At 45.8% G+C, this 27464-nt stretch overlaps 1 long non-coding RNA gene across 1 annotated transcript in view; it reads right to left on the bottom strand.

Moving 5' to 3' along the window:
• Positions 1–21299: 21299 nt before the first annotated feature.
• Positions 21300–27464, bottom strand: part of LOC121821310 (uncharacterized) — a 30551-nt gene continuing 24386 nt past the window's right edge. Inside the window, exons 4-5 of the long non-coding RNA XR_013043344.1 lie at positions 22960–23133; positions 21300–22317 (exon numbers count right to left, since the gene is read on the bottom strand). This is a non-coding gene — a long non-coding RNA (uncharacterized LOC121821310). The remainder of the gene's footprint in view (positions 22318–22959; positions 23134–27464) is intronic.

Genomic DNA, 27464 nt, shown 5'->3' with positions numbered 1-27464 from the left:
AAGATCATGTTGGATCAAGATGGAACTCAGAGCCAATAAACTGTCCCTTCCAAGGAACAGACACAGGGAAAGCAGCCGTGTGAAGACGGGACCAAAGATTCCCAGCAACTAGGAGGTGTCAAGTACGCTCTTCCGGAGCCTTTAGAGAGAGAGCAGCATTGCCAATACTTTAACTCTGGCCTTCCGAGCTCCAGAGCTATGAGAGAACACATTTCTGCTGTCACAGCTAACACACCAACCTGCCCTGGCAGCGTTAGGAAACTCAGATCAGCTCTGGTTGATGCTTATCCCCAAAGAACCAAAAACCCACCAGGGCGATAAAACAGGTCATACAGGGAATGACAAAGTGGCATTTTAACCCAAGTACATCCTACAGTGAGCCCCAAAGGTCCCAGATCCCCTCATACGGTTATTTCCCAATTTCCTCCATGTTTAACTGGAGTAGATATGCTGGATAATGGTGGAATTGTCACCCTGGCTTCCTGACCCAGGAAGGGATGGCTATTGTGACACTGACCAGAGTGTTTTTGGACCATCCCTTTAGATTAGAACAGTAAACAAAAACAAACACGATGTGGCTGGAGGGGATTGCCAATGTTCACCACACTGAAGTTTCCAAGGCAACAATGATTATCATCCCTGTTAGTTTCACCTGCCTGGATTGTGCAAACAGTCACGGGCCAGTGTTCACAGACATTCCTCCAAAGGTGTCGCATTAGGTAAAGAAACATGAGAAGTTACATGTAGAGGTAGCCGGCATTCAGATAGTAAGACGCAACCCAGAGTCTGAAGAGAATAAAGACAAGCTTCTTCCCTGGCCTCAAACTAATGAAAACGCTGTTTTTGTTTTTAAATATCTCTATATGTTTGGCGTACTTCAGGATGATTTTGAATAACTTACACCTTTACCGGCTAAATTAATAGAAAGAACATTTTTTTTTCTTCACCAAATTCACTATTTTCTTATTCTACAAGATATGACTTTAACCTCCAACGGGGTAAGTTAGTATCTAGGTTACACAGTAGTTAATACTTTTCAAAAAAAGTGTATACATTAACACTTTTGGTGAATTAAATTCTATTAAATAGCTGCTTAATCCAGCTCAGTTTTGCAAGAACATTATGCCATTTTTTTTTTTTAAACAGGATAATATTGTGAGTCATCTTAGGATAGAGAAAATCTGGATTGGCCCTCTCTATTTTTGGTGCCACAATGGGGTTTGAGTCACTGTGTTCCAGCCCCAGTGAATTAATGATAACAAGAAGAGGTGCTGAGAGGTGTCTAGGTTTTCCGGTATATTCGCCCCGCTCTCCCTGGCACCTCTTTTCACCCCTGTTTGTTGTCTCTTTCTCCTCCTCTTCCCCCCTCCTCCTCCCTTCCTCCTCTTCCTCCCCTTCTTCCTCTTCTTCCCCCCCCTCCTCCCCCCTCCTTCTTCCTCTTCCCCCTCCCCATCTTGTTCCTCCTCCTTCCCCTCTCCCTCCCCTCCTCCTTTCCTTTCCCCTCCCCTCCTCCTGTTCCTCCTCCCCCCCTCCCCTTCCCCTCCTCCTCTTCCCTCCCCTCCTCCTCTTCCTCCTCCTCCCCCTCCTCATCCCCTCCTCCTCTTCCTCTCCCCTCCTCCTCTTCTTCTCCTCCCCTCCTCTTCTTCCTCCCCCTCCCCCTCCTCCTCTTCCTCTCCTCCCCTCCTCCTCCTCTTCCTCCCCCTCCTCCTCTTCCCCTCCTCCTCTCCTCCTCCTCTTTCACCCCCCCTCCTCCCCCTTTCTTTCCTTTCCCCCTTCTTCTCTTGCTCTCTTCCCAGCATTGTCGGGGAGCTTAGAACGCATCCGGATGAGGACTATGTGGCAAGACCACCCCTAAGCCTCAGCGCAGACTGAGGGCACAATGGCAGTCCCCGCTGCAGCTACGGCAGGAAGCAGAGCCAATGGGGGGAGTCTCCTTGATCACAGAGGCTGGGGTGTGGCCCGGGGACTTGGTATGTGTTGTCAGGACCCCCCAGCCAGGGTAACAGGTGGTGTTACAGGAGGTAGGTGGAGCACACAGCAGGGGGTTGGGGACCAAGGAACCCATAGAGATCCGGACATGCAGAGCTGGGTTGTCTCAGAGCAGGGGCTCTGCATGGGCCATATGGCATGGCTGGGTACTCAGCCTTGCTGGGGTTGTCTGGGAGGCACTTCTCTGTAGTGGATGTCTGTTCTACCTACCTATGACCTTGAAGTGCCAGTCGCTGGGGATGTGGCCTGGAGGCTACCCTTAAGACCTGAGAGGAACATAGGCCCTCTTCTCTCCCTTGTGGACTTGGATGGTGCAGACTGGCTCAGGAGGCAGGAGCGGTGTGGGACAGGACTTCAACCTTCCAGAACCCTGCGACGATTCGCCCATTCTGCTTAATGAGTTGTCATTTCCGATTTATCTCCTAATAAATTCCTTATAACTCTTAAGCAGACTCCTTTGGATTTCTTGCTATGCTTCTCTGCCTATCCTGATGTGTGAGAAGCTGTATGTCCCTCCGAGGCTAAGCAGGAAGATGAAATCACAAATCATTCTGGTAAATAAAAGATCAGCGACAGGGTATAGCCATAATAGTTAACATTTTCTGATTCAGGCTTCTCCTCTCCTCCCTGGCCTCCCTGCACTGTCCAGGAGTGAGCAGAAAGACCAGTCATACACATTAAGCATGGCACTGAGGCTGCCTGGCCATTTGGAAGTTAGTGGGTTTGGAGACTGGCCTCCAAGGACTAGGACTCACTCGAGTTCTTTCGTTTCTGGGAGGTAGATGCACTGACCAGGCAAAGAAATGTGACTATGAATCACACTCCAAAGCTGGCAAAATCTAAGCCATGTGAGGACCGTGGCTATACCGTGAATGTCATTTCCTCACAGAATGTTGCTCCCAGCTAGGTCAATGGAAGAGAACCTGAGTGCTGAGGGTCTCAGGTATGGGGTCCTGAGGCATCCCACAGGAACTAGGGCAGTGGGAGGTGGGTGTCTTCTGCATCAAGAGATTTAAGAATGTTGTAACCCGGGGAGGAAATTGAGGGAAAAAATTAACAGAGATGAGATAGTTCAGTGGTTACAGGCACCTTCCACTGAGCTTGGTGATCTGAATTCAACCTCTGGGATCCATGTAGTGGAAGAAGAGAAACCAACTCCGGGAAGTTATCTTCTGGAACTTTCAAAACACACACACACACACATATAATTTTTAAAAAGTGGGTTTTTGTTGTTGTTGTTGTTGTTGTTGTTGTTGTTGTCTTTAAACAAGATGTTGTAACTCAGGGATTTAAACAATCTTAAATTAAGCAGAAGAGTCAGTGGAAGGAGATACAAATTGGCAAAGCCCAGGAAAGACAGACTGCTGGCCAGTGCGGGGGGACAGCTGAGGCGGACATCAGGTGTCGAGTTGACCGCCGAGGTACTCAAGTGGATGGGATTCGCACACAGGGATGCAGCTGGACCATCGACAGGAGTCAGGGCTGAGTTTTCTCAGCGGCCTGAAGTGGGACGCGTCCGCTGCAGTGAGAAGGACACACAGTAACAGATTAGAACAGAGAGCAGAGGCGGCTCCGCACCGAGGGTCTTCTTCTAGTGAAAAACTAGCTTCCTAGCTCCGGAAGGACACCAAGGCCACGTTCTCTTTCCCCTCTCCAAGTGACCCTTCGCAGGAAGACGAACGTCACCAGTCAGTGGTAAACAGCAACACTGTTTCACTGCTGTGTCCCTTAATTCCGGGATCTGGTGGGCAAGGAGGAGTTCCCTGACCCCAAACAGAGCGAAAGCTCCCACGGCTTTCCACGCCCCTCAGGGTACAGCGCAAGCTCAAGACAAGGAAAAGAGTTGCCATCCTGGCCTCCTCTGGGCTCCTAGATGGCCTGTGTCCCTCTGATCCAGTCAGGAAAGGGGACAGTGCGTCGGCAGCTCCGGGGTCCACATTCTGGTACTGCAAGCTTCCAGCACGAAAATCAGAAATTTCTAGGGTACTAGCCAAATAGTCACTCAGACGGAACATTTTTGAGAATGCAAGAGGCACGATGTCAGTAAAGTGTTAAGTTGGACATCTATAGACAGCTGAGACATGTATTCACCCGACTCACACCCTGTAATGTAATTCTTTCATTTCCATCACACACACACACACACAAATCCTACAACCATACTCTCTTAAATTTGAACTCAGCATTTAGGCCTAAAGACTACAGAACTACAATTGCTCTGCCAATGTGAATGTCAGATAAACAAGTACATCTTAGTAAAAACAGGTCCTAAATATGTCACGAAACATACCGTAAACTTATCGATTGCTTATTTACAATTGAAATTTAACCAAGCATCTTGTATTTTTATTTGCTGTTAGTAATCCCACTCAAAAGTTAAACCGCTGTGTTACACCCCCGAATCCCGCTGAAATTTCTCATCCGTGGCTGCACACTGGAATCACCTGAAAAGTTTTTTTTAAAAACTGCCAATGCTTTGGGCTGCCCTCCAGACCAATTAAATGGAGATCTCTAGGGACGGACTGTGGCTCCTCAGGTGACCTGACTTGTGTGTCCTGATGGGAATCACCTTCCTTGCTATGTTCTCAGTTAAGCTTGTTTTGCTTCCATCCTTCTGATACCCTCCCTGATAGGATGGCATTTTATGACCCAGAAAATATGACTGACACACACTTTCTGTGTCAGGATGGTGACATGGACGGGACTGGCCAGAAGGCTTTCCTTGTGCATGCGGGACAGTGTCTCATGAGTACTCTAGGCTCTGTCCCTCCACCCCCAGCTCCAGCTCCTCCTCAGCTTTGGGATTCCATTTACCTGCTCCTCTGCTCAGGGCACATTCATTTGCAGGGCAGCTGCCTCCTCCTCCTCTCAAGCCCAGGCCAGTGGCTGCTCTCTCTGGCATGGACTCGGGAGAGCGATCCCTGCAGGCCACACTGGTGGTTTTGGCTGCTCCACCCATCCCTGGCTTTTGCCTCGGTGGTGGTGGTGGTGAGGCCAAGCTCCAGATATCTAGCTATTGGGAAAAAAAAACCAAAACAACTCGCTATTTACGTTCCCAAAGCAGCGGCCTGAGAACCCTTCTAGGGTAATGCGTCAAACTGCCGATTTCTCCCCACACAGCAAGGAGAGAAGCCGCAGCTGTCCATAGAGATCTGCTTCCCCCAAGGGCCTCAGGTGATGGCACCTCCCGAATATCACTCAGTAACTCAACCTGATGAGTTAGGAGGTGCTTCAGGCGACGGGCCGGCTCCGGATACAGTGGCGCTTTTGGCTTCTTGAGCCAGTGAGTAGCCACCATGGGCCACATCCCGTGCTGTCTGCTGAGTGCACGCCCGCTGAATCAGACAGATGTGGTCCCCGAAGCCTATGACTCTTACCGTCAAGTCATGCCTAATTGAAAAGGAGAAGACTGTGAACGAAAACGGGGTTAGACATATTTGACTAAACGAGGGTTGGGCCTGAAGCACCCTGGCCGTGTGTTTGTTCCATGCCTTTTAAATGTAGCATTTCACTGTTCCAACATGCGATGCCCTGACCCCTGTCAGGTGCAAGGCCGCCCACTCAAATTCTGTAAGCAAACAATAGACGAGTGCAAACGGAATGATTCCTCACACCTGACTGTGGACACAGCAGCTGTCAATCTGTGCAGAAATCCTGCTGTTGACAGCTGTGTGTTGAGCAGATGCGCTGGAGCGGTGGGGCTAAGGGTGTCCCTCAGCCTGCGTTGCAGGCAGGGTCGGCGTGTGCAGCTCCTGCAGTTTTACATGCTGAGTCTTCAGTCTGTGCCCAGGGGCAGCGGCTCCTCTCCTCAGCTCTCCTCTTGGAACAACAATGATTAAAAAAAAAAAAAAAAAAAAAATTATTTTTAGAGACATAATAAGGAGGGTTTGCATTGAATTATTAAACAATGGACATCACAGGACGTTTTCCTTAACCTTGATACTTCCAGCCAGAGTCTTCCTGTACTGAAGCAAAGATGTGGAGAACACAAAGCAAATTACGCAAGAATACTGTATTTTACAAGCTTTCAAAACCCTGCCCTGCCTGATAAACTTTCAGATATCTTATGCCCTCTTTCCACTCCCTGAAATTCAGTGGGAATTATCAGGGAGCACAAAAGCACAAAAAGAAAGCCCGGCTTTGTTTTTACACCAGGCCCGAAGCCACCCTCCCGTTCTGCCTTGGGATCCTGGAGCCTGTACATGCGGATGAACGCCCACCCCTCCGCCTCCAGTTCCTGCGAATCATTGTTCTAAACGGTGATAGCAACGCTTGCCATGCTCACTCAGGGGTGACTTTCCGTTAGCAGTTCGCTTGTAAACATTTTCTTTGCGAAAATAAAATATGAGATGAAGCCAAATAATAATAATAATATTAATAATAACGGGACAGCTTAAAAAAAAACAGAACAGGGATTCATGCAGTAAATAAGCACTGTGCCTTGAAATGTCCTTGGTGGGGGAGCGAGAGAGCAAGGCAGAGTTCTAGGGTTAATGCTTTCACTCAAAAGACAATTGCGGGGTGCTCCTTAGTGTGGCCAGAAAAACAAAACCGGAATTTGAGAGACAGGTGACTTGCGGCAAGCTGGGCTTTGTCTGCTTGGGTTTTTTGTTTTGTTCGTTGGCTGTTGCCACTTTGAGCAAGCTGTTGGGCCCCTTTCTGAGCCCCGGTGTCCTCACTGGGGAACGGAGAAGAAGAGGGCTGGAGGTGCAGCTCAGCGGGGAGAAAGCATGTCTAGCCTGAACGAAACCCCGGTTTGAGCTCCAGCCCCCCGTAAAACCGAGCACAGTGGTGCATGCCGCATGTATGGGATGTGGAATAAAAGGATGTTGCATGAATCCTAAATGGTCTTATAATAAAAAAAAAAAAAAAACCTGGAGCCAGACATTGGGGTAAATGCTGAAAGATCAGAGACAAAGGGACAGCCACAGCCACTTCTCACCTCGCCAACTCCACCAATCCTCTGGCTGAATGTCTCTGAGTCGTCAGCCGAAAGGGGTCTAGCTGAAAAAAAGGGCCTTAGTTCCTGTCTCCTCATGCCTTATATACCTTTTTCTACCCAGTCATATCATTCCCTTCCTAGTGCTGGGATTAATGGTGTGTGTGCTTCCCAAATACTGGTAGCAAAGGTGTGAGATCTCAAGTGCTGGGATTAAAGTTGTGTGTGTGATTCCCAAGTGCTGGGATTAAAGGCGTGTGCCACCACTGTCTGGCTCTCTTTCTCCCCTAGACTGAATCAATCTCATGCAATCCAGGGTGGCTTTGAACTCACAGAGACCCAGATGGATCGCTGTCTCCTGAGTGCTAGGATTAAAGGTGTGTGCCACCACTGCCTGGCATCTATGTTTAATCTAGTGGCTTGTTCTGTTCTCTGATCTTCAGGCAAATTTTATTAGGGTACACAATATATCACCACAGGAGGATAAAAATTTGAGGCCATCCTTGACTATATAGCAAGCTCAGGTCCATCCTGGGCTATCTAAGACTGTGTCTTGAAGAAAAGGGAAAGAAAGAGAGAGAATAATAAGTGAAAATAAATGCAAAGTGTCTGCACTTCCCAGGTAGCCCAATAAGTACTTATTAGTGTCATAATGATCATGAATGACATGTCCCTTTGAATTGCACTGAAAGATTTTCAAGAGTGATTTAAAAAAAAAAAACTAAACTCTTTAAAAGTCAAATTGGGGTATAAAAGTAGATAATAAAGGGTTGGCAATCCTAGTTTGGGTAGGGGAAATATCGTTGCTATAGTCACAAGCCTAAAATTAAAGTTCATTGACTCTGAAGTTAATTCCAAAGACATTTCCAAAAATGTTCCCAAGGACCACATTGTCCTTGGAATTATACATAGGTTCACTGGGTGGCCACTTAAAAACAGACTCTACTCCTCTGGATGTTTAAGCCAAGCGGTAGAGAAAATCTCTATGCTTTATGGTCACATCACATATACGAGCCCTACAAATGGGGCTTATTTTTCACAAATCCGACTTGTCAATGCCCAGATGCACGTGGTCCTTCTCAGGGCAGTGGTGCCCAGTAACCAGGGATACTGATTTCCTTTCTCATTCGCCCCACCCCCCGCTTTGATTTCTAAACCTTGTAATTGATGCGGGAAAAGAGACTTGTCTCTGTTACCAGAAGCTTCCATGCCGATCACACGGTTTCAAAGGCTTTCGGGTTTCCACTTTCCTCATCTCACCCCAGATGCCTGCCATACGCGGTAGCAGCAGAAACAAAATCTGTTGCATTTTTGGAACGTTATTAAAGCTTAAGCAGCCCAAGAACTGTGGTAGCAAAGAGGGGGGAGGGGAGGGAGAGAGAGGAGAGTCGCTCCTCCCTTTACACATTTTTTTTTTTTAAGTCCAGAAAGCAAAGAGAACTTTGTCCCAAGACATCACTCCAATGCATTCCAATTCCCCAATTTCTCTTGGCTTGCCTCCCCACCGCTCCAGCCGAGACAGTGCCATTCCATAGTAGATGTAGAAACCCTGCCGTTTGTGTAGAGATCCTGCAGAGACCCTTCCTCTCCTTAACAGCGTCAGAAAGGGAGTTATCGAGGAGCTAAATCACCTGTTATTGTCTCCGGGTGGATTTTAAAATTGTTCCCCACTGGTGGGGGAGGGCTGCTAGGTTTTTAAGGTGTTCATCCGACTGAAAACATTCTATGCCTGTAAGCAACGTGCGATTCAGCATGTCTAGCAATTCGCATGTTTTAACGGATGAGAAAGTGCAGCAGGCAATGTGAATGTTCTCGCCATGTTGGGGGCTTGGAAACCTCTCACTGTCACAAAGGAACACTTGAGGGTAGTGGGTTATAAAAGCCACTCTCTCATTTCTGGGACTTGATGACATCTCTCTGGGTGTAACAAATGTGAGATCACAAATGGAGGTGCTTGGGGCTCCATGGGAGCAAGGTCTGTCTTCAGCACAGGCAATTTATTTCTCCAATAACGTTGCACTGTGCCTCATTTCTCCACTCCGCACTGTCTATCTGCCCTTCCCCGGGACCGAGTGGGTTCAGGTGGTGCGGTCAGGAAACTGGTTATAGGGGAACCAGGCGAGTAAGTAAACCTGCTGAGATAACAAGCGGCTGGTCTGTTACTGGTGGAGACTCTATAACTTGAATTACAAATAGGGAAAGGAGGATGACCCCAGCAAAACCCATGATACTGAATTAGAGTTAAAGGTGTTGGTGTGAACTCTTGGTTTTTAAAATGTAAATAAAAAATTTGACGTAGATTTATGTTTGTGTATATGCCTAGAGATGTACCTACAATACCTACACATGCATGAATGTATATGTAATCTATGTAAGTTTCAAGCTCTGTGTATATTGGATGTAGAGGCACCGATGTGGTAATGGGCATACCTTGAATTCACATCTCACCTAAAATATCCTTTTCCAGTTGAAGGGAACAGGGCTCCTTCAAGACCTGGTTGATTCTAGGGCGTGATAGACTCGAAACTGGCCCACTCATAAAAATAAACCATATCCTAATTCCTGGAATCTGTAAAGGCCACTTTATTTAGGGGGACGAAGGTCCCTGTAGATGTGATTGAATTAAAGGTCTTAAGATGTAGAGATTAGCTTGGGTTCTCTGGGTGGGTCCTAAATGTCGTCTCAAGAATGATACAGGGAGATTACAGACAGAAGGTTCCATGGCAGCGTGGCCCTGGAGGGGTGAGAGAGCAGCGTGGCCCTGGAGGGGTGTGAAAGCAGTGTGGCCCTGGAGGGGTGTGAGGGCAGTGTGGCCCTGGAGGGGTGTGAGGGCGGCGTGGCCCTGGAGGGGTGTGAGGGCGGCGTGGCCCTGGAGGGGTGTAAGGGCAGCATGGCCCTGGAGGTGGAGATTAGAGCAGTTCAACCACAATCTTCTGATGCTGCACTTACCCTCCAGCAAGAACAGGTTCTCTGTCAGATCCCATGTAGGGAACATCCTCCTGTCAACATCTAAACTTCAACCCAGTGGCCACGGTTACAAAAATTTGAAAATAAATTTCTGTTCTTTTAAGCCACCAAATCTGTAGTAATACACAGGCCTCAGCATCTTGTTTTGTTGAAAAGTGAAATAGTGTCCAGGAATGTAACATCAAAAAAATACAGGGACCACCTGGAGAGGTTCCATCAGCCCAACTGAGAAGAAATCAGAATCAAATCAATATAAGTAATAACATATTACTCCCTGCTAAAAATAGGAGTCCAAAGTGATATAAGCAAACAAGTTTTATTTAAAAAGAAAGAACAATATACCTCACAATATAAAGCCAGCTAATAAACATAGAAAAAATGATGAAATTAGAAAATGATAGAATTAGAACATTACCATTAATTAATCAAGGCAAGAATCCTCAATAGATTAAAACTCAGTAGAGGAACATTTGTCAAGAAACGGCATATTTACATCGTGATTATTATTTCCTTATTAATAAGTGCAAAATGCTTACTAATTAACTTTTCTGAAGAGAAACTTGGCAGACATCATCACCCTAGCTAAGCGCCCATATCCAACAGCATCAGCACAAATCACCAGCATGTAGCTCTGACGGGAGGGATCTATGAGAAGAACAGAACAAGACTTTGTGTTGTTCTTGCCCTAAACGTATGACCTAAGACCAGTCACCAGTAAACACCAGGCAAACCCAAGCTGAGGCATAAGTATAGAGAATAAATGGCTGAACTCCTTGAAAATGCCAGAGACATGCAGGACAAGGAAAGGCTGAGAGACTTCCAAATTAAAGGAGATGAGAGAGACATTACAGCTAAATGCACTGTGCGATCCTAGATTGAATCATGGACCCATAAAAGATATTCTTGAGATACCTAGGAAAAAATGTAATGTGGTCTGTGAATTAGATAGTATTGATGTTTGCATTGTAATTACGAGGGGAAATATTCCTGTGCATATTAACGTATTAGGAGATAATAGGACGTTATGTCTGTAAATTCCTCCCAAATTGTTCAGAAAAACAATGCACAGAAATATGTACAGAAAAAAAAATGTAGTAAAATGTTAACCCTAGAGGAATCTGGGTCAAGGTCAAACAGGTGTTTTTGCAATGTTTGAAATGATTTCTGAGAGGAGACTTTGGGAAGAGCACAGCATTATTCTCCCACTGTCCCCTGTCACTGAAGGAGTACTCAGGGGATGCCTCTGGGAAAGCGATACTGGCTCACTTGTCATTTACAGAGAACTCGCAATGGCAACAGATAAAGAGTCTTTACCGTGGAGTAGCAGTCGCTGCTAATGGACACTGAATATCACTTCTTTTGGCAGGACAAAAATCCCTCAAAAGTAGACTGTGGGCATTGCTGAGTGGCCCCACGACAACAGGGAAAGAATACACTGGATGATATGGTATGAGACATATATCTCTATAAAGCCATGGCAATCATTGGTTGTTTCCTCACGCAACACTCAGCCTTTCTGTTTGGGGTAAGGGAGGCTGCAGCAGCCGGCAATGATCTCTTTGGTGAGTAGGGAACACATTCTTGATTCACACTGGAAAAACAAAAACCCTTCTGAAGTGGCTGGAAGAAATACAGACCGGACGCTCAGAGTCCTGCTCTCTCTGCTCTCTGTTGTTTCTTCTTTCTTTCCTTGTCTTTTTTTTTTTTTTTTTGGGGGGGGGGTGCGGTTTCAAGACAGGGTTTCTCTGTGTAGCTTTGCGCCTTTCCTGGAACTCACTTTGGAGACCAGGCTGGCCTTGAACTCACAGAGATCCGCCTGGCTCTGCCTCCGAGTGCTGGGATTAAAGGAATGTGCCACCACCGCTTGGCTCTTCCCTTGTCTTTACTTATGGTTCCCAGGTGACCTGGTCCTTTTTGGTGGCTTTAATTCCTTCCCAGGCATTGTGTGATAATTTAGGATTAGATTTTGCTACAACTGAGAATCTGCCAGAATTTACGTCAGAAGCTCATTTTTTAGTAAAAGGGGGCACCTGTAGGGCCCTGGTCCCCTTTTGGGTAACTGTGGCCTTGCTAGCTGACCTTGACCTTGATATCCTCCCTATGCTAATTCCCTGCTGGGTTCCACCCTCCTGAATACTTAAGGGAAGTTCCTTCTCTGTGTATCCTGCATACTGGGCGTTAACAGCTTAGATGCAAGATTGTAAAACATTAGTAGCGAACTTCTGCCTCTGGGGTCCTCCCATTGTGCTGTAAGTCTGTATTTAAGTTCTCTTCCCTCCTTCAATAAACGGCATTCGGCATTCAAAAAACAAACAAACAAACAAACAAAAACTTAAGCAGGTTTTGCCTAGTGGCACAAGTCTGTAATCCTAACCACTAGGGAGTATGAGGCAGGAGAATTGACCAGCCTGGCTGAGCTACAGAATGGGTTTATAGTCAGCATGGGCAATTTAGCTCCTGTCTCAAAATAAAAGTTCAGAAAGGATTGTCAATGCAGATGGAGCCTTGCGTGTGTAGAGACTTGGGCTCAGTCCTTAGAGCTATCAAAAATGAAAGCAAAAACAAAATTAAACAAAAGGTAAGATTGGAATTCTTTTCTTTCTCACAAAAGAATTCGAAGTAGGGCCAGAGAGACAGCTCATTGGGTAAAGTACCAAGCCTTGAAGGGTCCTGATCTGCATGCATAGACACAAAAGAAATAAGTGTAACTTTGTAAATGAAAAAATTAAAGGATTATAAATAAATAGTTCAGAACTCCACTAGGTCAGAGATAAATCCCTGGGCATCTGGATATAGCCTTACACACTATGTGCCCACAGCTCCCATGGGTGCCGCTGACTCTTCCGTATGGCTGGTTTCTTCTGGAGTAGAGCCAAGAGACAACGCTAGCCTCTTCGCCTTGTCTCAGCCTTCTTGTTTAAGATGGCAGCATCTGTCTTCCAGGCAGGAAAATGATGATGGGGAAGAGTCCAAGGAAAGGGGGCAGGGTCCACATGGACCCAACCTTAAATGAGGTTTAGAACTTCCCCCATGAATGTCCATTTGCTTTCATTGTCTAGAACTCATCTTAGTCATATGACCATGCCCAGGTGCAAGTGAAGTTGGGACATGTATTTTTTATGTCCACATACTCTGCAAGCAAGAAAAACAAAGAACCCCCAAAAAAGCAAGCAAGAAAGAAAAGAAGAACAAATGGGAGAGGAGAGAGGGAAGGGGAAATTCTACCACCACTGAGTCAAAGACAGTCTGTATTAGAGGACAGGAAGTCTTGTCCATACCTCTGGCTAAGATTCACATAGCTAAGGGTATTCTGGATGTCTACACAGACAGCTCACTGATGGTAAAAACGAACCCTACTACCTGGAAGCGGCATGTTCATATGCCTATCCCCTCCCTAGCTCGGCTCTGCCTGTGACTTCCCAGTTTGGTGAATGCTAGCCATCCACCTAGCTGGCTAGAGACCATTCTAGACTCTTCTGTTTCTTCATTGCCTGCTCTGTACTCTGCTAGACTTGCTTAAGTCTTTCTTCCCATCCTGTTACTTTAGCCCAGTTACTGGGTTGGGTTTTTTTTTTTTTTTTTTTTTTTTTTTTTTTAATCTAGATTGTTCTAGGGGCCTCACACTGGGCCTCCTACTACCAGGCCACACCCCCTAAGTTATTCATCCACCTTACAGTCAGAGTGTTCTCTCTAAATGTGAATCTATCTTTGACTGCCCCTTCTTAAAATTCTTCAGGATTGCCAGGCCACGGAGGTGCAGGCCTTTAATCCTAGCACTAGGGAGGCAGAGGCAGGAGGATCTCTGTGAGTTCAAGGCCAGCCTGATCTACAGAGCGTGTTCCAGGACAGCCAGGGCTGTTACACCAAGAAACCCTGTCTCAAAAAAGCAAAAACAAAACAAAACAGAACCGCGGGGGTTCCCCATGCCTTTCATGGTAAAGTTTACTTGCTACCTTCCAACACCCTTCAAGATCTGGCCTCCACCTGCCTCCCCTGCCATCTCCTGCCCCTCTCCCACACTCGACCTTTGCACCAGCCAAGTGTAGTTCCCTAAACAGGCAGCTGTTCCATGCTGGCCTACCTCTGTACATGTCGCTGTTGGTTCCTAAATGAACTTCCCATTTCTTTCTTTTTCAGACCTCATCTTGATCACCGGTTCCCTAAATAAAATGCTTTTCTTGAGTTAACCAGTCCAATTTAGACATTCTTCCTCTTCTCTAACACACCATCCATAAGAACCTCGGTGTACATTTATTTATATATATTTCCCACACAACTATAGGTTCTCCATGGCCTGGGGTGTTTTCTCTTCTTGGGTCCCTAGTCCCTGACTCATAAATATTCATTGAGTGAATGAATATGCTGGGCTCAACCCTATACTGTATGCATTTACATACAGCATTGTGTTAGTTTTCCATGACCGTAGCAGAATATCAGAGATAATCAGCTTATAAAGAGCAAAGGTTTATGGGGGCTGTCAAGATATCTCAAGGGGTAAAGGTGCTTGCTGCCAAGCCTGATGACCTGAGTTTGATCCCCAGGACCTGCATGGTGGAAAGAGTGAACTGACCCCTGAAAGTTGTCCTCTGACCTCCACACATGCACTGTGGCGTTTGACATTTAGCATTCACACACTTAGAATCCATCCATCCATCCAACCATCAATGTAAGAAAAGTTTCAAAAGCCCAAAGCTTTATTTGGCTTAGTTTCTGAAGTTTCAACCTTTGGGCCTGTGGTGGTGCTTTGTAATGCAAGCCTGTGGCATAGCAAACCATTGACTCCATGGGTAGGAATGAGAGAGGGCGGTGGGCTGGAGTCCCATTATCCACTTGAGGGCATGGTCCCAATTAGTAGAAGACCTCTCAGTAGGTCCCACTTGTTAAAGTTTCCACAGACCTTTAGGAGGCACTTAAGGTCCAAACTATGCCAAACATGTAATTGTCAGAAAGCCCCAATGAGATACATGCACTTTACAAATGGGGAAATAGACTCAGAATGGTATGACACGTCAAAACCCACAGCTAATGAGTAGCACACTTGAAAATTAAATCCGACGTTCTTCCCTGCTGGTGTGTCGTTCATCGCCAGACGAACAATAATAACACAGCTGTTTTGAACTGAAATATGGCTGCACCTCCTTTTGACTTGCTAACCTCCAACCTGAGTTCATCTTCAGAGGTGTGTGTTTTTTCCTCTTTCTCCAAATCCCCCAGCTGATTGACACAATTCTTGGGTGCTTGAAAAAGACAGTCTAGAGACATTATTTCTCTACTCCTGGGAGAATGTTTTTATTAATCCTTACCAGTGGAGTCTGTCTCTACTCACCCACTCCTTCGATGAATATTTATTAGACACCGACTCTGTGTTAATGTCAGCCTAATTAAACATAAACACGCAGAAACAAAGGCTTTGCAAACGTCTCCAGAAATCTTTTAATCTTTTAGTCGGAACGGAGGTGCCGCGAGCCTTGTCGAAAAGACACGGTTACAAATGGAGAACAAGCAAGCGGCAGGGCTGTAAGTGTTTGTTCAAGGTTTCATGTCATTATTGTTCCTGCCTAAGCGAGGAGGCGTGTGTAATCCTTGTACTGGAAACAGGTTGCCGGGACAGTGAACAATGGGCTCCCTTATCTCCGTTCACCGGGGCAGTTTCGAGGAGTTGTTTACCACTCGGGCATTCCTTACTCAGCGGCTTCCCTGCAGTAATGATACCTTTTCGTCCCCTAGTGCTTTACCCTCCCCAAAGGTACTAAGAGATCGAAACCATGTGCTGCGTAAATGAAGGCTTTCATGTGGCCAGCAGAGCCATTTTTACAGGCTCCTGCGATGCCCATTGGACTTGAAGCCAGAACGGGTTATACGAGCCACAGCATCCATCTCCCGAGATGGAGTCAGGATTTCTCCGAAAGGAAGGGTGAGAAAGGAGAAAGAAAAAGTGGGTGATTGTCATTGTGGTTAGAAGTGGCCCCAGTTATTCTTGTAGGTTCTCCTTAAATTACCGGAATAGAACAAAAGAAGGTTAGTTGAAACTAAGGAAAATGGGGAAAAGAAGGGGTGAAATATTTCTGTTGTTTTGGGGTGCTTTTGTTTTGAGATAGGGTCTTGCCATGTTGTTCTGGCTAGCCCAGTGCTCATTTTGTAGCCCACACTGGCCTTGCCCTTCTGCCTCAAGCTTCCCAAGCACTGGGATTACTTATTCATTCAACCAACACTGGGCACACAGCTCATTAAAAGGACCTTTAAGGCCTTAGAAATGTGGGAATTAGTTGGACAAGAGATTTGCCCTCAGGAAAGTATAATACAGTAGCCAATTCAACAGGCGTATGTGTACACAAGGGCACAGGTATGTATGCACACGTGTGCATGTACACACACACACACACACACACACACACACACACACACAACTGTATTACTCGATAACAAAGTCACCGTCAGAACTCTGCTACTTAACCTCAGAAGCCAAATGTGTTCTGGCATGTTTAGAATAAGTCTCCAGCCCAACTTCTGCTACTTGCTTTCCCAAACTCAGGACCCGCAGACAATCAGTTCCTCGACTCTGTCCAGTCTCCAAACTTGGCACAGAGTGAGGTGACTAGCGGGATGGTTCTTGCTGTATAAACCTGGTGCAAACTGTCAGGAGCAGTGTCAAATGCCAAGCTTGGAGGAGGGTGCCATGCCTTCCAACAGTACACGATTTGATGGATAATGTATTTGAGTTGTGCCTTGAGTAGAATGTGGTAGAATATTTTATCATCTCCCACCTTGGTGTAACCAGACAATCCTTGTATTTGTCCTGTGTTCTTCCTCCCCTGAGTTCATCTGCACCTTGCACCACTCTCTCAAGTCTCCTGCTTCTGCCCATGACAACAGTCTCAGCAAAAGGCCCTGCTTTTTACTTGATGGAAGAAAAAAATGAACAAAAACAAAACAGCAAAACAAACAAACAAACAAACAAACAAAACAAAACAAGGATACAGTTGTGAGTGGTCCAATTCTCCTGTCTTTACCTCCCTAGTACAAACCCTAACCTTGCTACATTTCATCCATCTTTAACTCATTCATATCTCTCTCAAAATAAATTGTACTAGCAGCCTCCAGGAAAACATATCCAAAAGGAAATACAAGATAGATAGATGTATATTTATCATGTGAGTTGGCCTGTGCGATTATGGAGAGCAAGAAGCCCCATGACCAGCTGCCTATAGACTGGGAAACAGCTGTAATTCAGATAGATGCGGAGACCTAAGAACTGGGGGACTATTGGAATACATTCTGGAGTTCCAGAACCCAGGAACCAAAAGCACGAATATCTGAGAGCAGAAGGGAATCCAGGCTCCCGGAGAAAGCAGTCACCCTTCTTCTGCCTTTTTCTTCTGTTTGGACCTAATGGATTGGATGATGCCTCTACCAACCACTCTGGTGAAGAAGGAGACCGTCCCCTCTTTCCCTCCCCTCCCCTCCCCTCCCCTCCCCTCCCCTCCCCTCCCCTCCCCTCCCCTCCCCTCCCCTCCCCTCCCCTCCCCTCCCCTCCCCTTCCTTTTGTCATTTCTTTAACTAAATTCTTTAAAAATATTTCACGTGTCTGGGTGCTCTGGCTGCATGTATTTCTGTACACCACGTGTTTTCCTGGAACCTGTGGAGGTCAGAAGAGGGCAATGGATTCCCTAGAGCTGGAGTTAACAGGTGATTGTGAGCTGCCATGTGGGTGCTGGGAATCGAACCCTGGTCCTTTGAAAGAGCAGCCGATGCTCTTAACCACTGACCCATTTCTCCAGACCCATTCTCTGGTTTGGGCTTTGTGAGGCAGTGTTTCGTTGATCCTCTGGAATCAACCTCCTGAGTCTCAGACTACAGGTATAAGCCACCGTGTCTGGCATTGTTTTCCTTCAGCGCACTTTTTCTCAGGTCCTCTCCTGCTTTGGTCTAACAATAATGTGACTTTGCTTCACCTAGCGCAGGTGGGCCCATGTCTCAACGAAGTCGGAAGTGTGCATCAAAGGTGTGAACAGGCCCTGCATGACAGAGTTCTTTGCCATGTTTTCTTTGGGGTCCTTGCTATTTGATCAGTGTAAACTTGATCAATATCTACCCAGTAAGGCCAAATACCAGTCTAAGGAGAGCCAAATGATCCCGAGAAACACAGAGAGAGAGACTGGCAACATCGGTTGTGAAGCACCAGGCCGAGGAGATGGTTCCCTGGGTAAAGCACTTTGCCATACAAGGGCTAGGAGCTGAGCTCAGAACCCCAGAACCCACACAGAGCCAGCTGCCAGGTCTGTAATCTCAGCGCAGTTTCAGAAAACTGGGAGGTCTAGACCAGAGGATGCCTTCATGCTCCTGAGTTCTGTCCTGGTTAGCAAGAGACCCTGTCTCAAACAAGATGGAAGTCAAGGACCAACACCCAAGGCTGTCCTCTGACCTCTGCGTATCACACACACACACACACACACACACACACACACACACACACACACACACACACACTGGACTTTTCAATTGTATGAGCCCCAAACTTCCCTAATTTCAATTAAAGTAAGGCTCTTGGTCTATTAGTTAACTCCTTATTTCTCCAGGAACTTTGCCCTTCCCTCTTAAAACTATCTCTCTCCAGCCCATGCATGTGGATTTTTAATCTTAAAAAAGAAAAAACCCAACAACTTGTCTTTGATCCTATCACCATTGTTGCCTGCTCATCCCCAGTCTCCACATCCTTAGGCCAGTGCAACAGGTGATGAAGTATTCAGTTGTCTGTAGCAAGACCGTGATAAACAATAAACAATTTAAAATTCATTCAGGTTTTCCCTGCCTGTCTCTATGTGGTATGTATATGTTTCTGTGTGTGTTTACATGTGTGGACCCATGTGTATGCGCATAGGTGAGACAGCAAATGTGTGCACTTACATGTGGAGACCCGAAGTCAACATTAAGAGGCTTCCTCAACTGCCACCCACCTTATTCTTTGAAGCGGGATCTCGCGGTCAAACCTAGAGCTTGCCAATGTGGCTAGTCTTGCTAGCCAGCTTGGTCCTGTGTTTCCCCATCACCCACAGGTTGCCATACCCACGCCCACCAGGCACTTACGTGACTGCTGGAGATTTGAACTCCGGAACTCATGTTTGTGCAGTAAGTGCTTCCCTTGCTGAGCTGTCTCCCCAGCCCCACATTTAGATTAAAAAAAAAAAATTTGAATTACATTTCCTATGCTGGACATAGTGGTACATGTCATTAATCCCAGGACCTTCGAGACAGAGGCATCAGGGTCTCTATGAGTTTGTGGCCAGCTTGGTCTGTATAGAGGGATCCTGTCTTAAACAAACAAATAACAAAAAATCAAACTATATTGTTTGTTTGTTTAGTGTGTGTTTGTGTGTGTGTGCAGGCACACAAGCAATCTGTGGTTCAAGTGTGCAGGTCAGAGGACAACTTTCAGGAGTTTCTGGGACTGAGTTCAGGTTATCTGGCGTGGTGGCAAAAGCCTATACTAGCTGAGCCATTTATCAGTCCCTAGATTTTTTTTTTTAAGATTATTTTGTTTATTTTGCTGGGATAGAGTCTCACTATATGTAGCCCTACCTGGCCTGGAACTCACAAAAACATTGTGGATGTAAGTCTTTTATCAAACACCTTTGCAGGGATTCAGGTTGGACGCCATACCTGCCCAGCATTTACATGGATTCTGAGAATCTGAGGTCAGTTCCCCATACTTCTGTGGAAAGGATTTTATCTACTGAGCACTATCTCCAGCTCATATCAGTAAATCTTCATTTGACTAATGATGCTGATTTTTCAAAATTAAATATATTTAAGTCAAAGCATTTAAAACTAATTCCAAGATTTAGATTCCCTCTTTTTTAGAATTAGTATAACTTTAAAGCATAATAAGATGATGGTATTAGGACAGAAGTGTGTGTGTATGTTTGTGTGTGTGTGTGTGTGTGTGTGTGTGCTTGCGCGCGCGTGTTTTCTCCAGGAGACAGGCAGAAGTTTGCGTATAACAGACTCTCCTAAACAGCACTCTGGCAGGTTCTTCTCTTACTGGGTGAAGAAGGCTTCACCTTGGTCCTAGTCTTCTCCAAGGAAAATGTCCAGCCAAAAGATACCAACAGCCACAGCAGAACTTTATTTAGGAAAATGAAGCAAAGTAGTATGTATACTCTAGAGTGGGCTGGGAGAGGAGGTCTGTAGCGACACACTGGGTTTTGTATTATGGATTTTAAAGAACTTTTTGTGAATATTTAAGAGGTGGGTAGCATATTCACAGGGCTAAGCTGATCCTTTTCCCTCCCAAATCATGTTGGACCAGATTTCCTAGTTAAAGTAATTCTTCCCATGATCCTCTTGAAAAATCCACAACGGGTAGGACCGAGGGGCAAATCCCTTTAATTTCAGCACATGGGAAGCAGAAATAGGAGAGTCTCTGTGAGTTTGAGGCTAGCCTGGTTTACATAGTGAGTTCCAGGACAGCCAGAGCTACAAAAGAAAGGAAGGATAGGAGGAAGGAAGGAAGAAAGGAAGGAAGGAAGGAAGGAAGGAAGGAAGGAAGGAAGGAAGGAAGGAAGGAAGGAGAGACGGAAGGAAGGAAGAATGGATGGATGGATGGATGGATGGATGGATGGATGGATGGATGGATGGAAGGAAGGAAAGAAAAGAAAAAGGATAAGAAAGAAAAAGAAATGCCCTCAACGGGTAGAGGGTGGGGTACACAGAAAACACAATGAAGGTGATACTGTAGTGAAGCCAGGGCTTTCTGAGGCTACAGACCCTTTGCGAGTGTGCATGTACGGCAACTGAGAAAGTTTCATGGCGCCTTAGTTTCTGATATAATGGGAAGAACTTAAGAACAGCTTCAAGGAAGCTTAACCACAAAGAGGCCCCCTGACCACCAGATGACACAGCTACAGCTGCCAGGATACGGCTGCAGTTTCCTTGGTTACCCCATCACTAGCTCCATGCCCATCCATTCTCACTGCTAAGCACTCTTCTCATCTGGCTTGGACCGCGGACTTCGATGCTCTTACCTGGTCAGCCGGAATCACCTGGCTCTATCAATACCAAGAATCCTGTTGCGTGTTTGAAGAAAACACATGCTCTAATAATCCATTTTTAAGAATGGAGGCTGTCAAGATGGTTCTGCAGACAAAGCACCTGCCACCACCCCTGTTGTTCAAGGCCTAGGACCTACCATGGCAGAAGGAGAAACTTATTAGTCCTCTGACCTCCACGTGCACACAGTGGCACACACACACACACACACACACACACACACACACACACACACATACACATCATACACATACAAAATAGTAAATTTACAAGATGTGATTTATTTATTTCTTTTTCTTTTTTTTTCTTTCTTTTTTTTTTTTTTTTTTTTTTTTTTTTTGGTTCTTCGAGACAGGGTTTCTCTGCGTAGCTTTGCGCCTTTCCTGGAGCTCGGTTGCCTGGCTCTGCCTCCCGAGTGCTGGGATTAAAGGCGTGCGCCACTACCGCCCGGCAATGTGATTTATTTTTTGAGAATTCCATAAATTATGTTTTAACCATATTCATCCCTTACCCAACTCCTCCCAGATCCGCCCTACATCTCCTCCCTCTCCAGCTTTGTGTCTTCATTGTCTTTTTTAACCATCAAGTCCGACTGTGCTGCCTACATATGCTTGTGTGCCTATACATGCCCACATACGGTGTGACTACCTACCAGGGGCCACACCCTCAAAGAAAAGTAGCTCTCCCTCTATTGGCAGCTGTGGATCACTAGTTGTGATCAGCAAGGACTGAGACTTCGTGCCCTTCCCCCTCCATGCTGAGATCTCATCCAGCTTGAGCTTTCCCAGGTCTCGTGCCCTCTCTCACACGGCTCTGAGTTCACATGTGCAAATGCCCCATACAAAGAGTACATTTCTGAAAAAAGAAATGTCCTGTCAAGTCGATTTGGCCAGAGTTACCCCAACCCAGCCCGTTTTCATCTTAATAATGTCCCACCCATTGCTCCTCTTCCTTGTCACGAGGTCCCCATTTGTCCTTGTGGAATTCAGGATGGAGCCCAGCTCTGACCTGAGGCCACTTCTGACTAAAACCTGTTTTTACCGCATCACTGTCTAGCTCTGATCTTCCTTTGATACATGCGGGAAGGTTTTTGGGATCACCAGCAGGAACAATAAGTACTCCATGAGTTCCAGTGACCTGACTGGCAGAGAAAGACGTTGGATTACGATGTAAATACAGCAGGGGTCTTGGCTGATCCTGTAGGGAATTCTAGGGCTGGATTGGTCCTTCCGAGTTGCCCTGAATACAGCCAGGGTCTGGGCCTCTGGTCTCTCAACCTCTCCCTCATTAGATGAGATCATGTGGGGAGCTTCTATCAAATGTGCTGGAGGAATATTTGAAGTGTAGTAATTCTCAGGGAACCTGAGGCAATCCTTCTACAAAGACAAAACAAAACAAAAATGAATTAGTCATTTATGAAACCCTTTCTGTGGTTCTGTGACCTCTGCTACCTGACAGCCCTGTATCCTGGCAACAGTCTCTGGGCTTTCTGCCTACTTTGCATCATTTCCCCCAGGGTAAGAGCATCACTTTTAATGGGCTCCACTGTTTCCTACCCTCATGAAAAAAAGAACAGGTTTGTTTGTTTGCAAATGGACCCTCTTCCCAGGTAGCAGTTCCTAGGGACAAAGACCTCCATGCCCATTAGGAAACTCAAGGGGATATGGATGAAAATGTGGATGAGAACTTTCTATGTGCATGCGTGCGTGCGTGCGTGCGTGCGTGCGTGCGTGCGTGCGTGCGTGTGTGTGTGTGTGTGTGTGTGTGTGTGTGTGTGTGTTTGAGCCAGGGACTCCTGTTGCCCAAGCTGGCCTTGAACTGGTCCCTTCTGCCTCCACCCTTGCAAGGGCTGAGATGACAGGTATGGTCCACCATGCTTGGATTCTAAGTGCTTAAAAACAAACAAAATTTTTACAGCTAAAAATGTTTTATGATATTTATTTGCATGTGTTTGTGTGCACGCACACCATAGTTAATGTATAAAGATCAGAGGACAATTTGTGGAGTTGTTCTCCTACCTATATGTAGATTATGTAGATCCCAAGGATCTAACTCAGGTCATCTGGTTTGCATGGCAAAGGGCTTTTATCCTGTAAGCCATCTCTCCAGCTCTCCAAAAACTCTTTACAGTATACAGAAAATGACGTTTGGGTGGCCCCAGTCCACGTACTTGGGGATCATGTCAACTGAATCTGAAAAGCAGACCAAGAAAAGAAAAGCCCTAAGCATATGCCCGATCTTTGCCCGCCTTTAGAAGTGTAAATGCATTTACTTTCTGGGGTTCTGTTTTTTGAGACAGGATCTCACTATGTAGTTAGTCTTGGCTGGCCTGGAACTTGCCATGTAAACCAGGCTGGCCTCAAACTCCCATAGATCTTCCTGCCTCTGTCCTCCAAGTGCTGGGATTAAAGGCCTGTGCCACCATGCCCAGGTCTATTTCTCTTTTAAAATAGGCACTGCCTAATCTGGCATTTTGTTGTATCATCACAAAATATATTATGACAATAGGCTTAGACCAATTATGACTTGTGCTCTTGCCTTGAATAACTCTACCATCTTAACGAAACCCAAAGTTTTGTCAGGAAGGAGGGCTAAGGGATGGCTGTCTACAGTGGGCGCTTCAGCCTATAAAGGCTTTTAGGAGTGGGTCTCCTCCACTTCTGTTAGCTTACTGTCAGCCACTTTATGTTAGCCTCTTCTCTAATCTGACGGAAGCAACCAAGTTTCCTCCATGACTTAGCAGTTACCATCCCTACCACCCAGAATGTCCCCCTCCCCTTGCTCACCCCACAGCTCCCGTCCTTCTTGGACTTCGAGCTTTGTGAAACCTTCCCTAATCCCCTCAGTGCAATCTGGGCCAGTCACCTTTGACCTGTCCTGGCAGTACCTTGTAGTTAGTGGTTCAATAAATGCTGACTGACTGAAAAACACTGACTGAATGAAAAACACTGATTGGATGCCTCTCTTCTCCATTCGGGCACGCTGTCTTCGAGCCCTCAGATCTGTGTCACTACCCACACCATAAAACCATCTCTTTCTTCATAGAGCCATTTCTAAGAGTCCCTTAGTACATAACATCTTTTTAAATAGTGGGATTGAGTTGCTAATGAATTTGAGCCAGAAGCTGTTTTATAAGGTATGATGTAGTTACGTGCAAGCTCAAAAACCCTAATTTGATATTTAATCTCATAATATCCTGTCCCATGGTCTCTATGATAAATAATTCTCTTTTGCTTCTGGGCATTTTGCATACATTTTCTTGCTGTCAGTTGATCATGTGTGCGGTACAGTGATAGGGACACTCAGAAATGCTAATTTGTGTTAGGCTAATACTAGTTGGGGTATGTGTACAGAAAATTATTCAAATAGAAGCAGCGGGATAGAGGAAAGGGATAAAAGAATATTAAGTAGAAGATAAAATGTAGAAGCAATTTACCCCAGAGCAGGGGAAGCAAACACAGAATCATCTCAGGTAGAGCAGGTATTTAGACGTAGACTTAAAGAACGTTAATCTACAAAAAGCCTACACCCTCTCTGATTCATTCTAAATGCTGGTAAAAAAAAGAAAAAAAATCCATTTCTCTAACTTGCCAGGCTTAGCAAATGGCATCCCACCTTAGAGCGATGGGCCCTGGTCTGACTGGCAATGACTCAGAGCCCTTTGAGGGGAAACAGGTGGTGGGGATCGCTGGCTCTCTGCTGCCTGACAGATGTCAGCAAGCACCCCAAAAGGAACAGAAAATGTCTATGCAACAAGGACTGTGACTCAAGGGTGGAAACTACTCACATCTACAGAGTGAGGCTTTAGCAGACGGCAGAATGTGGCACGCATCATAAGAAAGCAAAACAGAAAAAAAAAAGGCTATAGTGAAAAAAGAAAAGATGCGAGAAAGGAAAAGAGGGAGAGAAGGAAGACACTGCATTCTGCAGAGTTCAATGGAGTCTGAAGTTGCTTACACTATGGCTTCTAGGAGGCCCCGCCTCATTTCTTTGAAATATGACTCAGACCCTTACCCAGGAGCAATATGTCCTTGTTCTGACAGAACTTTAAAATATTTACTCTGTACTCAGTTCAGGCAAATTCTCCGTTCTTCGTCTTGGGCATCTGCTTTGTGGAACAGAGGCAACTGCCTTGCACACATCCGAGAGAAAAGATGTTGTCTTCTGGTGCAGGTAGCCTTTTCTCCACTCCACCCCGGGGGCTGTTAGCACTCCCTTGGGTGGCCACTTCCTTGTGGTCCGTGGTTGCCTTAGAACTGCAGCTAAGGACAAGATCTGGAGCTGCCTGGGCAGAGGAGGATCGAGAAACAGGATGTGCGTGTTTCACAAAGGTTTGCAGGGCTGTTTTAGCCAAGGATCCTTCTCTATGTTCAAAAATATTACACCCCTCTCAGGATATCAGATCAGGACTTCTGAAGATGCCTGATTCAGTCAAAGCAAACCTGCAAGGAAATTGTTGGGTTTCCAGCCTTGTGGTCTCTGGGTGTGACAAGGTCCCTCTCTAATTCTCAATGGACTCTGTTATCATCAGAGGCTGCCATCAAAATCTGCCTTCAGGAATGGAATTAATAACGAACTCTTGGGGCTGGAGAGATGGCTCAGCGGTTAAGAGCACTGGCTGCTCTTCCAAAGCTCCTGAGTTCAATTCCCAGCAACCACATGGTGGCTCTCAACCATCTGTAATGAGATCTGATGCCCTCTTCTAGCCTGCAGGCAAAACATGCCGACAGAACATTGTATACATAATAAATAAATCTTTAAAAAAAAAAAAAAAAAAAATAACGAACTCATCCACACAGGTGCTGTGGCAAAAGAAGAAACTCACCTCTAAAGCTTTTAAAGGGAGTTGTGATTATTTTGCCCATCTAAGACAATGAGTACTGGCAGGGGGTGGGGTGGGGGTAGGAAGTGAGAGGAGAAGGGAAGGGGAGAGAAGAAAGGAGACAAGGAAAGGAGAGGAGAGGAGGGGAGAGGAGGAGAGAAGGTTTTGGGGGGCAGGAAAAGTCTTCTTAGGATCTAAGATTTTGTACGTCATAGCATTCAACTTACCACAAAGAGTGGTACTTTACCAGGCTTGGAAAAGGTTGGCTGCTCTTCAAATAAACTGTTTTCTGGACTGAGCTATTAGAAGCACAATCAAACCTGCCTTTATTGAGCACTTACTGTATGCCAAGCACTATATGAGCCCTTCTTTTCTTTTCTCTTCACATCTGTGTAGACACCACTCAGCATTCTCTTGTCTGGTCTGCATTGAATGGACCCCACTGGAAAGAGCACTTATTGGCTAACAGCAAACTGGGAGGTCCAGGCATAGGGATGGCTCCCGATGGTGGGACTTAAACAACATCCCCAGAACTTTGTATCCCACCATCTCATGACTGGGAGCTATCTTTCTTCCTGTGTGGGCTTTGTCCTCAGATTCCCTGTAGGGACACGTGGCTGGCTAGCCAACTTGTTCCCCAGAGTCTGCAGAAAACAGAGAGCAGCATTCAAGACCTCGGCTTCCTCTTGAGTGCTCAGAAGACTTCTAATCAAAAACTGTCATGGGCCCAGCTCTGAACTGCCCGATGGCCAGGGGGTTTCAGGATTTGTCCTGTTGTGCTTCACGTCCCCAGACTGAGGTGACTGAGCCGCAGCCAGACCAGGGGATAGAGACGAAGGGAGGAGACCCCTCCAATGGCATTGTAGACACAGGCAGTAAGAAATGTGCATGGCCCCTCTGCATGTTAGGCCGAGTTTGGGAGTATGCATCACTCACCAAAGGTTAGTACTAGAAATTGTCAGGACAGAGACCGGAATCCTATTTATTATATTTAGCAACCTATACCTGTTGCTCCATTTATTCAGAGGAAATCTGTTTGATCTTTAAGTAAAAACAAAATACATCATTAGAGTAAATGAATCAAACTTTCCACAATGAAAATCTTCCCTAACTTGTCCTGCGAATGTGTCCCAGGAGGCCGGCTAGAAGAAACCCTCTAAGGAGACACAATTGTCTTTCCAGTAGTCACTGGCCAAGTTATACTGCCAAGGGAGAGAGCAAATGGATGTTCCTGAAGATACAGGGAGTGCTTTTAAATTCATCCCTGGGACAGTTTGAACCAAACGCTACAGGCTTTTTTTTTTTTTTTTAAAGCAATACATTAGCTGAATTCTTGATGCAAATTCTCAGACACTTCATATGGACTCAGCCGCCTCCTGGAAGGACTTTGAAACAGTCATTTAGAGATTTAGTCACTGTTGAGTGTGTTCTGAAATCTTAATCACAAGCATCTATAAAGCCAGTTATCGATGACCTTATGATATTGATTTGTACTGATCAAGACAGAGGAAAGCCATGGTCTAGCAGAGTTTGCAGTGGCTGTTCAATAACTGTGTGATCAGACAAACCATCTATCCTTATGGATTCTTGTATTCTTCAACTATTAAAAATATTTAATTTAGTTTTAGGTGTATGGGTGTTTTGCCTGCATGTATGTCTGTGCACCATGCAAGTGCCTGGTATCCTCAGAGACCAGAAGAG

Source organism: Peromyscus maniculatus, chromosome 11 (assembly GCF_049852395.1).
Source record: "Peromyscus maniculatus bairdii isolate BWxNUB_F1_BW_parent chromosome 11, HU_Pman_BW_mat_3.1, whole genome shotgun sequence".
In the NCBI taxonomy this organism is placed as follows: Eukaryota; Metazoa; Chordata; class Mammalia; order Rodentia; family Cricetidae; genus Peromyscus; species Peromyscus maniculatus.
This window is presented reverse-complemented; position numbering and strand designations above follow the sequence as displayed.